At 44.0% G+C, this 12,466-nt stretch overlaps 1 pseudogene; it reads left to right on the top strand.

Annotated features, from left to right (window-relative positions):
* The first annotated feature begins 11,035 nt into the window (after positions 1-11,035).
* Positions 11,036-12,001, top strand: LOC149121348 (zinc transporter ZIP1 pseudogene; annotated as a pseudogene).
* Positions 12,002-12,466: the final 465 nt, after the last annotated feature.

Raw genomic sequence — 12,466 nt, 5'->3', positions numbered from 1 at the left:
TTATTTATTTTACTTGAAAGTCAGAGTTGCACAGAGGGAGGGGAGGCAGAGAGAGAAAGAGGTCTTCCATCCACTGGTCCACTCCCCAATTGGCTGCAACAGCCAGAGCTGTGCCAATCCAGAGCCAGGAGCCTCTTCCTGGTCTCCCACATGGATGCAGGGGCCCAAAGACCTAGGCCATCCTCCACTGCTTTCCTAGGCCACAGCTGGAGAGCTGGATCAGAAATAGGGCAGCTGAGACTTGAACCAGTGCCCATGGGGGAGGCTGCCACTTTAGTCAGCAGCTTCACCCACTACGCCACAGTGTCAGCCCCTGAAAAATATATTTTCAAATATTCCATTTGTAAAACACACCCTCAGTAAAAGAGATTTCAGTGCATTTTCTTAACATGATATACTGTATATATCTTGGCCCCCCAAACAGTATCACAGTTCAAGAGGAAACACTGGGACACAAGGATGCTACATGAACACAATTATTCAGCACTGTGAGAGCTATTAGTCAAATCAAAGATAAATGCAAATGATTATGATCAAAATGCAACTTATACCTACAAAATACAAAGAATCTTCTGAAATGTTCTCCTATTAGGGTAAATCACAAAAATTAAAAGATCTGAATATAACATAAATGTCATCAGATGGAGCAGGGCATTCAACATAGCTATTAGGATGCCCAAGGCCCAGCTCTGAATCCTAACCAAAAGTTTTTACTGGCGCAGACCCTAAGAAGGCAGAAGTAATGGCTCAAGTGCTTGTTCACCTGCCACCCATATGGTGGATCTAGATCCAGCTCATTTCTCAGCTCACTTTAGTAGATCTCTCTAGTGTAATAAATGGGGATGTGAATATGAAGACTTTTCTGAATATTTTTAGTCTTTTGAAGAAACACAGCACCTTAGAGTCATCTTAGACATTCATAATACCCAAACTTTAGTGTCGACACAGCAAAAACCACACATTATAAAGAGGTATAATATGATTTGCAAGTAAAAGATGATGACTCAGGGCTAACATTGTGGCAGAGTGGGTTAACTCACGACCTATGATGCTGGCTGCTCCACTTTCAATCCTGCTCCTTGCTAATGCATCAGGGAAGGCAGCAGAGGATGATCCACAGTGTGGGGCCCTGCCACCCAAATAGGAGACCCAGATGGAGTTCTTAGCTCCTGGTTTTAGCCTGGTGCAGCCTTAGCTATTGAAGCCATTTGGGGAGTAATCCAATAGATAGAAGATCTCAATATCTCTGTCTCTCTCTGTCTCTCTCTCTTTCTCTGAAATTCTGCCTCTCAAACACATAAATAAATATTTGAAAAGAGATGGCTATTGTGAACCACAAAAGCATTTAAAATCTTACAAAAAATAAAGTCAAAAAAGAGCACACATTCCATATATAAAAGCAATAAGCAAAATCTGACATGTAGGCCTATTTATCAACTTCTTTATATAAATTATTATGTAAGATTTGATATGCACAGCAAAAAATAAGACTGGAGACTTAAACTAAGAGCAGACATAATGAAAAAACAAGATTAAGCGTAGAAGACAGAGACAGATTTTATACTATCAACATCTGAAAAGTATCATGCTGATAACAAAGTATTTCACAAGATGAACTTTCACAGAAAAAAAAAAAACCATGAAATTCAACAAAACTTAGACACAGCCATTAGGAGGAATTGAAAGGCAACCAAAAAAAAAAGGCCACACTGGATGGAGGAAACCTGTAAAGGAGAAAGTCAATCATTCAGCACATTTTATTTAGAGGAAACTCTCCTGTTTACAAGATCAAGGAAGAAAAAACTACAGTTTTAATACTTGTGATGTTGTATTAGAACAGCGGGGAAGAAAGATAGACATTGTGGTATAACAGGCTAAGCTGCTGCTAGCAATGCTGGTATCAAATATCAGAGTAATAGTTTGAGTCATGATTGTTTGGCTTCCAAACCAGCTCCCTTACAATGTGCCTGGAAAGGGGGCAGATGGAGTAAGTACTTAGGGCACAGCCACCTGTGTGGGAGACTCACATGAAGTTCTATCTTTCTGGCCTACCTATTTGAGAAACAGACCACTGGATGGAAGATCTTGCCTTCTGCACAGTGCATTTCAAATAAATACATAAATATACATAATATACAAACAAAAATACATAAACATTCACATAAATAAATATTTTTAAAGCATGGGGAAGAGGAAGATAAGTCCTGCAAGAAATAAAGCCAAAGAACTCATTGGTTCTCCCTGTGCAGAAATATGAAACAATACCCCTTCCTTATACCTTACACAAAAATTTACTCAAAATGAACCAAACACCTAAATCTATGACCTGATACAATAAAATTACTAGAGGACACTGGGGAACTCTGCACAACATTGCCACAGGCAAAGACTTCTTTAGAAAAGACACCAGAAACACAGGCAATCAAAGCCAAAATTAACAAATGGGATTGCATCAAGCTGAGATGCTTCTGCACTGCAATAGGAACACTCAGCAAACTGAAGAGTCAATCAACAGAATGAGAGAAAATATTTGCAATCTATCCAACCAATAAAGGATTAATAGCCAGAATCTATAAGGAGCTCACAAACTCAACAACAAAACAATCCAGTTAAGAAATGGGAAAAGACTTTTTTCTTTTTAAGATTTATTTATTTATTTGAAAGTCAGATTTACACAGAGAGAGAAGGAGAGGCAGAGAGAGAAAGAGAGAGAGAGAGAGAGAGAGAGAGAGAGAGAGTCTTCCATCACTGGTTCACTCCCCAATTGGCCACAATGGCCAGAGCTATGCCAATCTGAAGCCAGGACCCAGGAGCTTCTTCCAGGTCTCCCATGTGGGTGCAGGGGCCCAAGGACTTGGGCCATCTTCTACTGCCTTCCCAGGCCACAGCAGAGAGACGGATTGGAGGTGGAACAGCTGGGACTCAAACTGGCACCCATATGGGAAGCACACACTGCAGGCTGTAGATTTATCTGCTGTGTCACAGTAATGGCCCTGAGGGCATTTTTCAAAAGAGGAAATTCAAATGGCCAACAAAAATGCAAATCAAAACCAAAATGAGGCTTCACCACACCCTAGTTAACATGGCTGTCATAAGAAACCAACAAACAATAAATGCTGGTGAGGATGTGGGGGAAAAGGTACTCTAATCCACTCTTCTTGTACAGCCACTGTGGAAGACAGTATTGGAGGTACCTCAGAAATCTTAAGACCCAGTCATCTGCTCCTGGAAATTGACCCAAAGGAAATAAAATTAGCATATTAAAGGGTTTTCTGTACCCCCATGTTCATTGCAACTCAATTTATGATATGAAATCAACTCAGATGCCCATCAACTGAAGGCTGGATAAAGAAATTATGGTACTACATACTATGGAACACTACACAGAAGAGTCATTTGCATCCAAATGGATACATCTGGAAACCATTATACTTAGTGATATAAGCCAGTCCCAAAAAGACAAATACCATATGTTTTCCCTGATCTGTGGTAACTAATAGAGTACCTATAAGGTAATCTATAGTAGTGAAATTGACACTTTGAGGTTTGATGATTGTTTACAGCCCTTGTTTCAACTGTTGAGGAACAACAGTTGAGGTAAATCTTATCAATATAAATTAACTGAAAGTAGATCTCTGTAAAAATTAAGAATGTGCATGGGAGAGGGAGCAGGAAGAAGAGTGAGAGCATTGGTGGGAGGGAGTGTGGGATGGGAAGTATCACTATGTTCCCAAATCTGCATATAGGAAATACATGAAATTTACATACATTAAATAAATTTTTTAAAAAAATATTAAAAGTAAAGAAACAAGGAAGTTGTAAAAAAGTATGTACAGGATTTAGTTGTGGGAAAAATGGTTAATTGTTTATAAAAAGTCTCAAAGTGGGTGCTCAGAGGTATTAATAGCCACTATCTCTTTTTAAAAATGAATAAATGTTGAAGGAATGCAAAAAGAAAAAAGAAACTAAAAGTATGGCTTCAGGTGGCCAAACATCAAAAACTGAAAATTATCAAATAAGCAACCTACCTACTCGTCACAGGGACCTAGAAAATAAGAATGATCCAGAACAAATGGCAGTAGAAACAAGTTAATAAAGATCAGAGCAGAAGTAAGAAATAATCTTAAGCAACTTTAAAAATCAATAAAATCAACAGTTGGTTCTTTAGAAAGCAAAATAATTCTTTAGCTGCACTAAGAAAACAAGGAATAGATTCAAAGGAAAAAAAAAGAGAAAAAGAAGATATTATCACACAAATACAATAGATCACTAGAGACTATTAAAAACTACCACACTGGGCCAGCACTGTGGCGCAGTGGGATAATGCCCAGGCCTGAAGCCCAACATCCCATATGGACACTGGTTCTAGTCCCAGCTGCTCCTCTTCTGATATGGCTCTCTGCTATGGCCTGGGAGATCAGCAGCAGATGACCCAAGTCCTTGGGCTCCTGCACCCATGTGGGAGACCCAGAAAAAGCTCCTGGCTTCAGATCAGCACAACTCCAGCCTTTACAGCCATCTGGGGAGTGAACAAGTGGATGGAAGACCTCTCTCTCTGTCTCTGCCTCTCTCTGTAACTCTGTTTCAAGTAAATAAAATAAATTAAAAAGAAAAGAACTACTACACTAGCAAACTGAAAACCTAAAAGAAATGGTTAATTTCTGGATACATATAGCTTATCAAAACTGAACCACAAAGGCAGAGAACACATGAATAGGTCAATAATGAGTAACAGGAATCAAAGTCTCCAAACATATTAAAGGTCAGCACCAGCTGGCTTTACTACAAATCTCTACCAGTGTGTGTGTGTGTTTTTTTTTTTTTTTGGACAGGCAGAGTTAGACAGAGAGAGACAGAGAGAAAGGTCTTCCTTCCGTTGGTTCACCCCCCCAGATGGCCACTATGGCTGGAGCTACACTGATCCAAAGCCAGGAGCCAGGTGCTTCTTCCTGGTCTCCCATGTGGGTGCAGGGCCCAAGCATTTGGGCCATTGTCCACTGCCTTCCCAGGCCACAGCAGAGAGCTGGACTGGAAGAGGAGCAACTGGGACTAGAACCCGGGGTGCCAGCACCACAGGTGGAGGATTACCCTAGTGAGCTGTGGTGCCAGTGTTCTACCAGGTTTTAAAAATGAAATAGCACGATCCCTCTCAAGCTATTCCAAAAAGTTGAAATGCAGGGAGTCTTCCCAAACTCTTTGAGGCCAGAATTTCATGCAGAAAAGAAATGGGCAGGGATCTGCATAGATATTTCCCAGAAAAATAAATATAGATGGTAAGAACATGTGAGAAAATGATCTATGTCATTAGCCACTAAATAAACACAAATCAAAACATAATATTAGGGCCAGCACTGTGGAGTATCAAGTAAAGCCAGCACGTGGGGCTGGCACTGTGGTGTAACGGGTAAAGCTACTGCCTGCAGTGCCAGAATCCCATATGGGCACCGGTTCGAGTCCTGGCTGCTCCGCTTCTGATCTAACTCTCTGCTATGGCCTGTAAAAGCAGTCGAAGATGGCCCAAATGCTTGGGCCCCTGCAACTGTGTAGAAGACCTGGAAGAAGCTCCTGGCTCCTAGCTTTGGATAGGCCCAGCTCTGGCCGGTGCAGCCAATTAGAGTGAACCAGTGGATGGAAGATCTCTCTCTCTCTCTCTCTGCCTCTCCTTTTCTGAGTAACTCTGACTTTCAAATAAATAAATATTTTTTAAAGATTTATTTTATTTATTTGAAAGACAAGAGTTACAGAGAGATGTAAAGCCAGAGACAGAGGTCTTCCATTCTGCTGGTTCACTCCCCAAATGGCTATAACGGCCAGAGCTGAGCTGATCTGAAGTCAAAAGAGTCTTCTGGGTCTCCCACATGTGCACAGGGGCCCAAAGACTTGGGCCATCTTCCACTGCTTTCCCAGGCCATAGCAGAGAGCTGGATCAGAAGTGGAGCAGCCGGGACTCGAACCAGCACTCATATGGGATGCCAGTGCTGCAGGTAGTGCCACAACACTGGCTCCAGCAAGTAAATCTTGGGGGAAAATAAAGCCTCTGCCTGCAGTTCTGGCATCCCATGGGGTGCCAGTTCCAGTCCTGGCTGCTCCACTTCCTATCCAGCTCTCTGCTATGGCCTGGGAAAGCAGTAGAGGATGACCCACACCCTTGGGCCCCTGCAACTGCATGGTAGACTGGAGGGGACTCCTGGCTCCTGGCTTTGGATCAGCCCAGCTCCAGCCATTGCAGCCATCTGGGGAGTAAACTAAAGAATGAAAGACCTCTGCATCTCTGTAACTCTGCCTTTTAATGTAAATAAATACATCTTTTTAAAAAATCATCTTACCCCCCAAAAGTTTTTTTAAATGCTGAGGATATGGAAATGAATTTTATACACTGTGGATGGAAATGCAAATTAACATAGGCAATATGGAGAAAAGAATGGTCACTCTAAAATAAATAAAATTACCTCCATATGGCACAGCTATCTTACTCCTGACTAAATATTTCAGAAGAAAATGAAATCAGCATATCAGAGCATAGTCTTTCTCCCACTGTAATGCAAGTCACAGTAACCATGACACAGAATCCATCTAGGTGTCTATTAGTGAAAGAACTGATAAGAGGGCCAGCGCCATGGCTCAGTAGGCTAATCCTCTGCCTGTGGCGCTGGCACACCGGGTTCTAGTCCCGGTCAGGGCACTGGATTCTGTCCCGGTTGCCCCTCTTCCAGGCCAGCTCTCTGCTATGTGCGGAGAGGGAGTGCAGTGGAGGATGGCCCAAGTGCTTGGGTCCTGCACCTGCATGGGAGACCAGGAGAAGCACCTGGCTCCTGGCTTCGGATCAGCGCATTGCACCAGCCACAGCACACCGGCCGCAGCGGCCATTGGAGGGTGAACCAACGGCAAAAGGAAGACCTTTCTCTCTGTCTCTCTCTCTCACTGTCCACTCTGCCTGTCAAAAAAATTTTTAAAAAGAACTGACAAGAGAATATCATTTAGACATTTAAAAAAAGGAATGGAGGGGCTGGCACTGTGGCATGGTGGGTAAAGCCCCATATTTTGTGGTATTTAAAGAACTGGAGGAGAGGAGCTGGCAGGCTCAAAACACAAAAGAAAAGAAAATGGAAAGACCTAATCAGCTTATATTATTATATTATTATTATTATTATTATTATATTATTATATTATTATTTGTTCAAATACTGCACTGTCACTGGCATTATGGCACAATGGGTCAGGCCACTGCCTGTGAGTGCCAGTTTGAAGCCCAGCTGATTCACTTCTGAGCCACCTCTCTGCTAATGTGTCTGGGAAAACAGCAGCAGATTTCCAAATACTTTGGTCTCTGCTACATATGTGGGAAACCAAGATGGAACACTCAGCTTCTGGTTTCAATCTGGCCACTGTGGCTGTTCAGGGAGTGAACCAGTGGATAGCAGATTTCTCTGTCTCTCCCTCTTTCTGTTTACATCTGACTTTCAAATAAATAAAATAAATTTAAAAAATAATTGCACTGCATACAAGCAGTACAAGTAGTATATGTTAATTAAAAACGGCTTAAATAAGATTTTAAAAAATAGAAGCGTCTCAATACAATAACAATGAACTATCTAAAACAGAAATTAGGAGGGGGCAGTGATGCGGTGGAGCAGGTAAAGCCACTGCCTGCAGTACTGGCATCCCATACAGGCACTGGTTCGAGACCTGATTGCTCCACTTCCTGTCCAGCTCTCTGCTATGGCCTGGGAAAGCAGTCAAAAATGGTCCAAGTCCTTGGGCCCCTGCACCCATGTGGGAGACCCAGAGGAGGCTCCTGGCTCCAGATCGGTGCAGCTCTAGCCATTGCAGCCATCTGGGGAGTGAACCAACAGATGGAAGATACCTTTCTCTCTCTCTCTCTCTCTCTCTCTCTCTCTCTCTCTCTCTGCCTCTGCTTCTCTGTAATTCTGGTGTTCAAATAAATAAATTTAAAAAAGAAATTAGGAAACAATCCTAGATATAATAACATAAAAAAACAGTCAGGAGCCTGTGTCCTCCAGCACTTTTGGGGATTAATCAAATACACAGTCTTCTTATCAACAACTCAAGGTGGTCAGGGCAGGGCCCTACCAAAAACAGGAACCTGGATTTTCATCTGGTCCTTCCATGTGGCTGGCAGGGACTCAAGCACCTGGGCCATCTTCTACTACTTTCCAAGATGCATTAGCAGGCAGGTGGATTGGAAGTGGAGCAGGCAGGACTCAAATGGAATGCCAGTGTCTCAGCAGTGGCTTAAATTGCTGTGCCACAATGTAGGTCCCCCCACCTTAAAATCTTTTTCTGGTTTCTTTAAAAAGATTTATTTACTTATTTGAAAGGCAGAGGTAAAGAGAGAGAGGGAGAGACAGAGAGAAAGAGATAGTCCATCAACTGGTTCATTCCCCAAATGTTTGCAAGAGCAGGGGCTGGGCCAGACTAAAGCAAAGAACCTTATCTGGGTCTCCCACAGGTGTGCAGAGGCCCAAGTATTTGGAGCATCAACTGCTGCTTTCCCAGACACATTATCAGGTATCTGAACCAGAAATGGAGCAGCCAGGACTCGAAATGGTGCCCATGTGTGATACTGGCATTGCAGGTGGTGGCTTGACCTGCTGTGCCAGATTGCCAGATCTCCCCTTGAATTTTTTGATCAGTCCTTACCTGAGTGACAACTAGGCAATCTGGTATTATGAAATGCCACTAATGTAAAACTAACCTTGAAGCCACATGGAAGGGTCCTTATACTATTTTATTCATTGTTAATACTGCTGTCGAATTACAGGCAGGGTGTTCAATTTTGTATCTGTGTCTCACAGTTAAAACACAGAATGGGGGTGGGACGTAGCCTAACAGTACAGAAGTCTGTGTCCTTCACTGGAGTATGTGGGTTCAATCCCTGGATATGGATATGGCTCATGACTCCGGCTTCCTCTTAATGTAGACCCTGGGAAGCAGCAGTGATGGCTCAAGTGACTCAGCTCATGAAACCCACAGGGAAAACCTGTATCGAGTTTCCAGCTCCCAGCTTCTGTCTTGTCCTTGACATGGAAGCTGTGAGCATTTGGGGAGTAAAACAGTGGAAAGGAGGTCTCTGTCTGTCCCTATGTTTCTCAAATAAATAACCAAAAAAGGAATTCATTCAAGAAAAAGAGACATATAGTTTTAGATGTCTGGTCACATAAAGTAATGTTTTTAAAGAGCTAAATGAGAGACTGGTGCTGTGGCTTAGCAGGCCCAGTTCAAGTCCCAGCTGCTCCATTTCCAATCCAGCTCTCTACTATGACCTAGGAAAGCAGTAGAAGATGACCCAAGCCCTTGGGCCCTTGCGTCCACATGGGAGACCCAAATGAAGCTTCTGGATCCTGGCTTTGGTCTGGCCCTGCTCTGGCCATTGTAGCCATCTAGGATGTAAACCAGCAGGTGGAAGAGCTCTCTCTGTTACTCTTTCAAATAAATACACAAATCTTATAAAAAAAGAACTAAATGACAGTACTATAAAATATTTACTTTATTCCCATAAGATCTAATAAATAAACTTTTATTCAAAATGACAATATTAACATTTTACTGGGTCATTACAGCTTCTAACAGCTAAAAGAAATTATCTAGGAGCTGGCCCTGTGGTGTAGTAGGTTAGGCTGTTGCCTGCAGAGCCAGCATCCCATATGGGCACTGTTCAAGTCCCAGCTGCTCCATTTCTGATCCAGCTCCCTGCTAATGCACCTGGGAAAGTAGCAGACGATGTTCCATGTGCTTGGGATCCAGAACCCACATGGGAGACCCAGTAGAAGTTCCTGGTTTCTGGCTTTGGATCTGCCCAGCTCTGGCCATTGCAGTGATTTGGGTAGTCAATCAGCAGATGGAAGATCTCTCTATCTCTCTGTGTGTATATGTGTGTGTGTGTGTGTGTGTGTGTGTGTGTCTCCCTCTCCCACTCTCTCTCTCTCTCTCTTTCAAATAAATAAATAAATCTTTTTTTAAAAAAATAAACTATATAAAGGATAGGGCAAAGGAATCGAGAACATTTTACCTTTATTGCCCAAGAAATAATACATTATTATTTGAAGGTGACTTTAAATCAGTTAGAAATATGTATTGTATACTCAAGGCAAATTATCAAAACAAAAATTTAGGAAACCCATACCCATGATACCTTAATGGAGGAGATAAAATGACATCTTATAGGAAGCTCAATTAAAACAAGAGAGGGGTAGGCATGGCATAGCTATTAACAGGGTACTTGAAATACCCTCATCCCATATTGGAGTGCTTGTGTTTGAGTCCTGGCTCCACTCCCAATTCCAGCTTCCTGCTAACCCATCCTCTGTGGGAAGCAGGAGATGGCTCAAGTACTTTGATCCCTGTCAACTCAATCTGAGATCCAGATTGAAATCCTGGCTTGGCCAGGACCAGCCCAAACTATTGAAGGCATTTGGGGAATAACCTGCAGATCATAGATCCGTCTCTCTCTGTGTGTCTCTCTTACTCTTCAAATAAAATAAACAGAAATCTTTTTAAAAATAAAAGCAGAAGACAGAAATGATTTAAAAAACAAGAATTGGGGTTGGGGTTTGTTATGTTAGTTTAAAATAAGTAGTTAAGATGCCCACTGTGATGATCATATCCCATACTGAAGTGACTGGACTGAGTCTGGTTACACAGTTTCTGATTCAAGTTCCTGTTAACGCACACCCTGAAAGACAGCAGGTGATGGCTCAAATACTTGGGTTCTTCCACACTGGTTGGAAACCCAGAGTTCCTGTCACCTAACTTTCCTGGCCTAGCCATGGCTATTTGAGAAATTTGGGGAGTGAACCAGCAGATGGAAGATCTTTCTCTGTCTCTGTCTTCCCATTAACCAAAAAATAAGACTTTAGAAAAACAAGAACTACAACAGAAAATGATTATAATTATGGAAAATATTAATCTAATGATATAAATAACATTAAATGCATATTATCTAAATATATCAATTAAAAGGGCAACGGTAGTGAGACCCTGGTGAGGTCGGAGAGTTGCTGGAACCACAACTGCCATGGGGCCCTGGGGAGAGCCAGAGCCCCTGGTGTGGTGCTTAGAGGCTGTGGCTTTGGAGCCCCAGTGCCCGGGGGGCTGGAGGCCCTGGTGCTGCTGCTGGTGCTCACCCTCCTCTGAAGCCTGGTGCCCCTCTGCATGCTGTGGCAGCCTGGAGCCAGCCATGAAGCCTCAGGTTCCCTCCAGAAAGCCCTGAGCCTAGTGAGCTGCTTGGGGGGGGGGGGGTGTTTTTGGCCACCTGTCTCCTGGACCTGCTGCCTGACTACGTAGCTGTGATAGATGAGGCCCTGGGCAGCCCTGCACATGACACTCCAGTTTCTCCTACAAGAGTTCATCTTAGCCATGAGATTCTTCCTGGTCCTCGTGATGGAACAGATCACCCTGGCTTACAAGGAGCAGTTGGGGCTACCACCACGGGAGGAAACAAGGGCTCTGCTTGGGAACAGTGCATGGTGGGCCACAGCATTGGCAAGATGGTCCAGGCATCCCACAGGCACATGGAGCCCCGGCAGCCCCTCAGCCCTGCGTGCCTGTGTACTGGTCTTCTCTCTGGCCCTGCGCTCGGTGTTCGAGGGGCTAGCAGTGGGGCTGCAGCAGGACCAGGCTCGGGCCATGGAGCTCTATCTGGCTTTGCTGCTCCACAAGGGTATCCTGGCTGTTAGCCTGTCTCTATGGCTGCTGCAGAGCCACCTGCGAGTAAAGGTCGTGGCTGGCTGTGGGATCCTCTTCTCAAGCATGACACCTCTAGGCACTGGGCTGGGTGTGCAGCTCTGGTAGAGTTGGCAGAACCTTGCACCAGCTGGCCCAGTCTGTGCTAGAGGGCTTGGCAGTGGGCACCTTCCCCTATATCACCTTACTGGGAATCTTGCCTCAGGAGCTGGCCACTTCTGAGCAGAGGGTCCTCAAGGTCATTCTGCTCATAGCAGGCTTTGCTCTGCTCACTGACCTGCTCCTCACTCAAATCTAGGACACATCAAGAGAGGGGCAGGGGAGGTTGATTAGCAGGTGTCGCTGCTCTCCCTTCCTCCCCTCCCCCAAGTATGTGGGGGGAAGAAGGAATGGGGAAGGGAGGTACTGAGGACCACAGAGTTCTCTGAGAGGTAAGGATGGAGGCTTTGGAATTATCTCGACCAATGAGAAGGCAGTGGGCAGACAAAGGCTGGCCCAAGAAACAAGACAGTTAAGTCATTAGAGAGATGATCAGAGGACACTGACTGGTCAGGGACTATGGATAGGGACAGACTGACACTAGGAAAGCTAGAGGTAGAACCATGCTGCTATGGGGTAAGCGTAAGAGGAGAACATGGGCCCAGAGTCAGTGTCCTATTGGGTTTAGCCCATTTCAATTCCAGCACCTGCCACTGGAGTGGACTCCTCCTACTTTCCTGCTCTTGTACTCATATAAGTTTCCCCGCTTCCCTTCTCCCAGGGG

This window comes from Oryctolagus cuniculus, chromosome 17 (assembly GCF_051225735.1).
Source record: "Oryctolagus cuniculus isolate XC-2025 breed Fujian yellow rabbit chromosome 17, ASM5122573v1, whole genome shotgun sequence".
In the NCBI taxonomy this organism is placed as follows: domain Eukaryota; kingdom Metazoa; phylum Chordata; class Mammalia; order Lagomorpha; family Leporidae; genus Oryctolagus; species Oryctolagus cuniculus.
The sequence above is the reverse complement of the archived record's forward strand: the minus strand, read 5'-3'. Positions and strand labels throughout refer to the sequence as shown.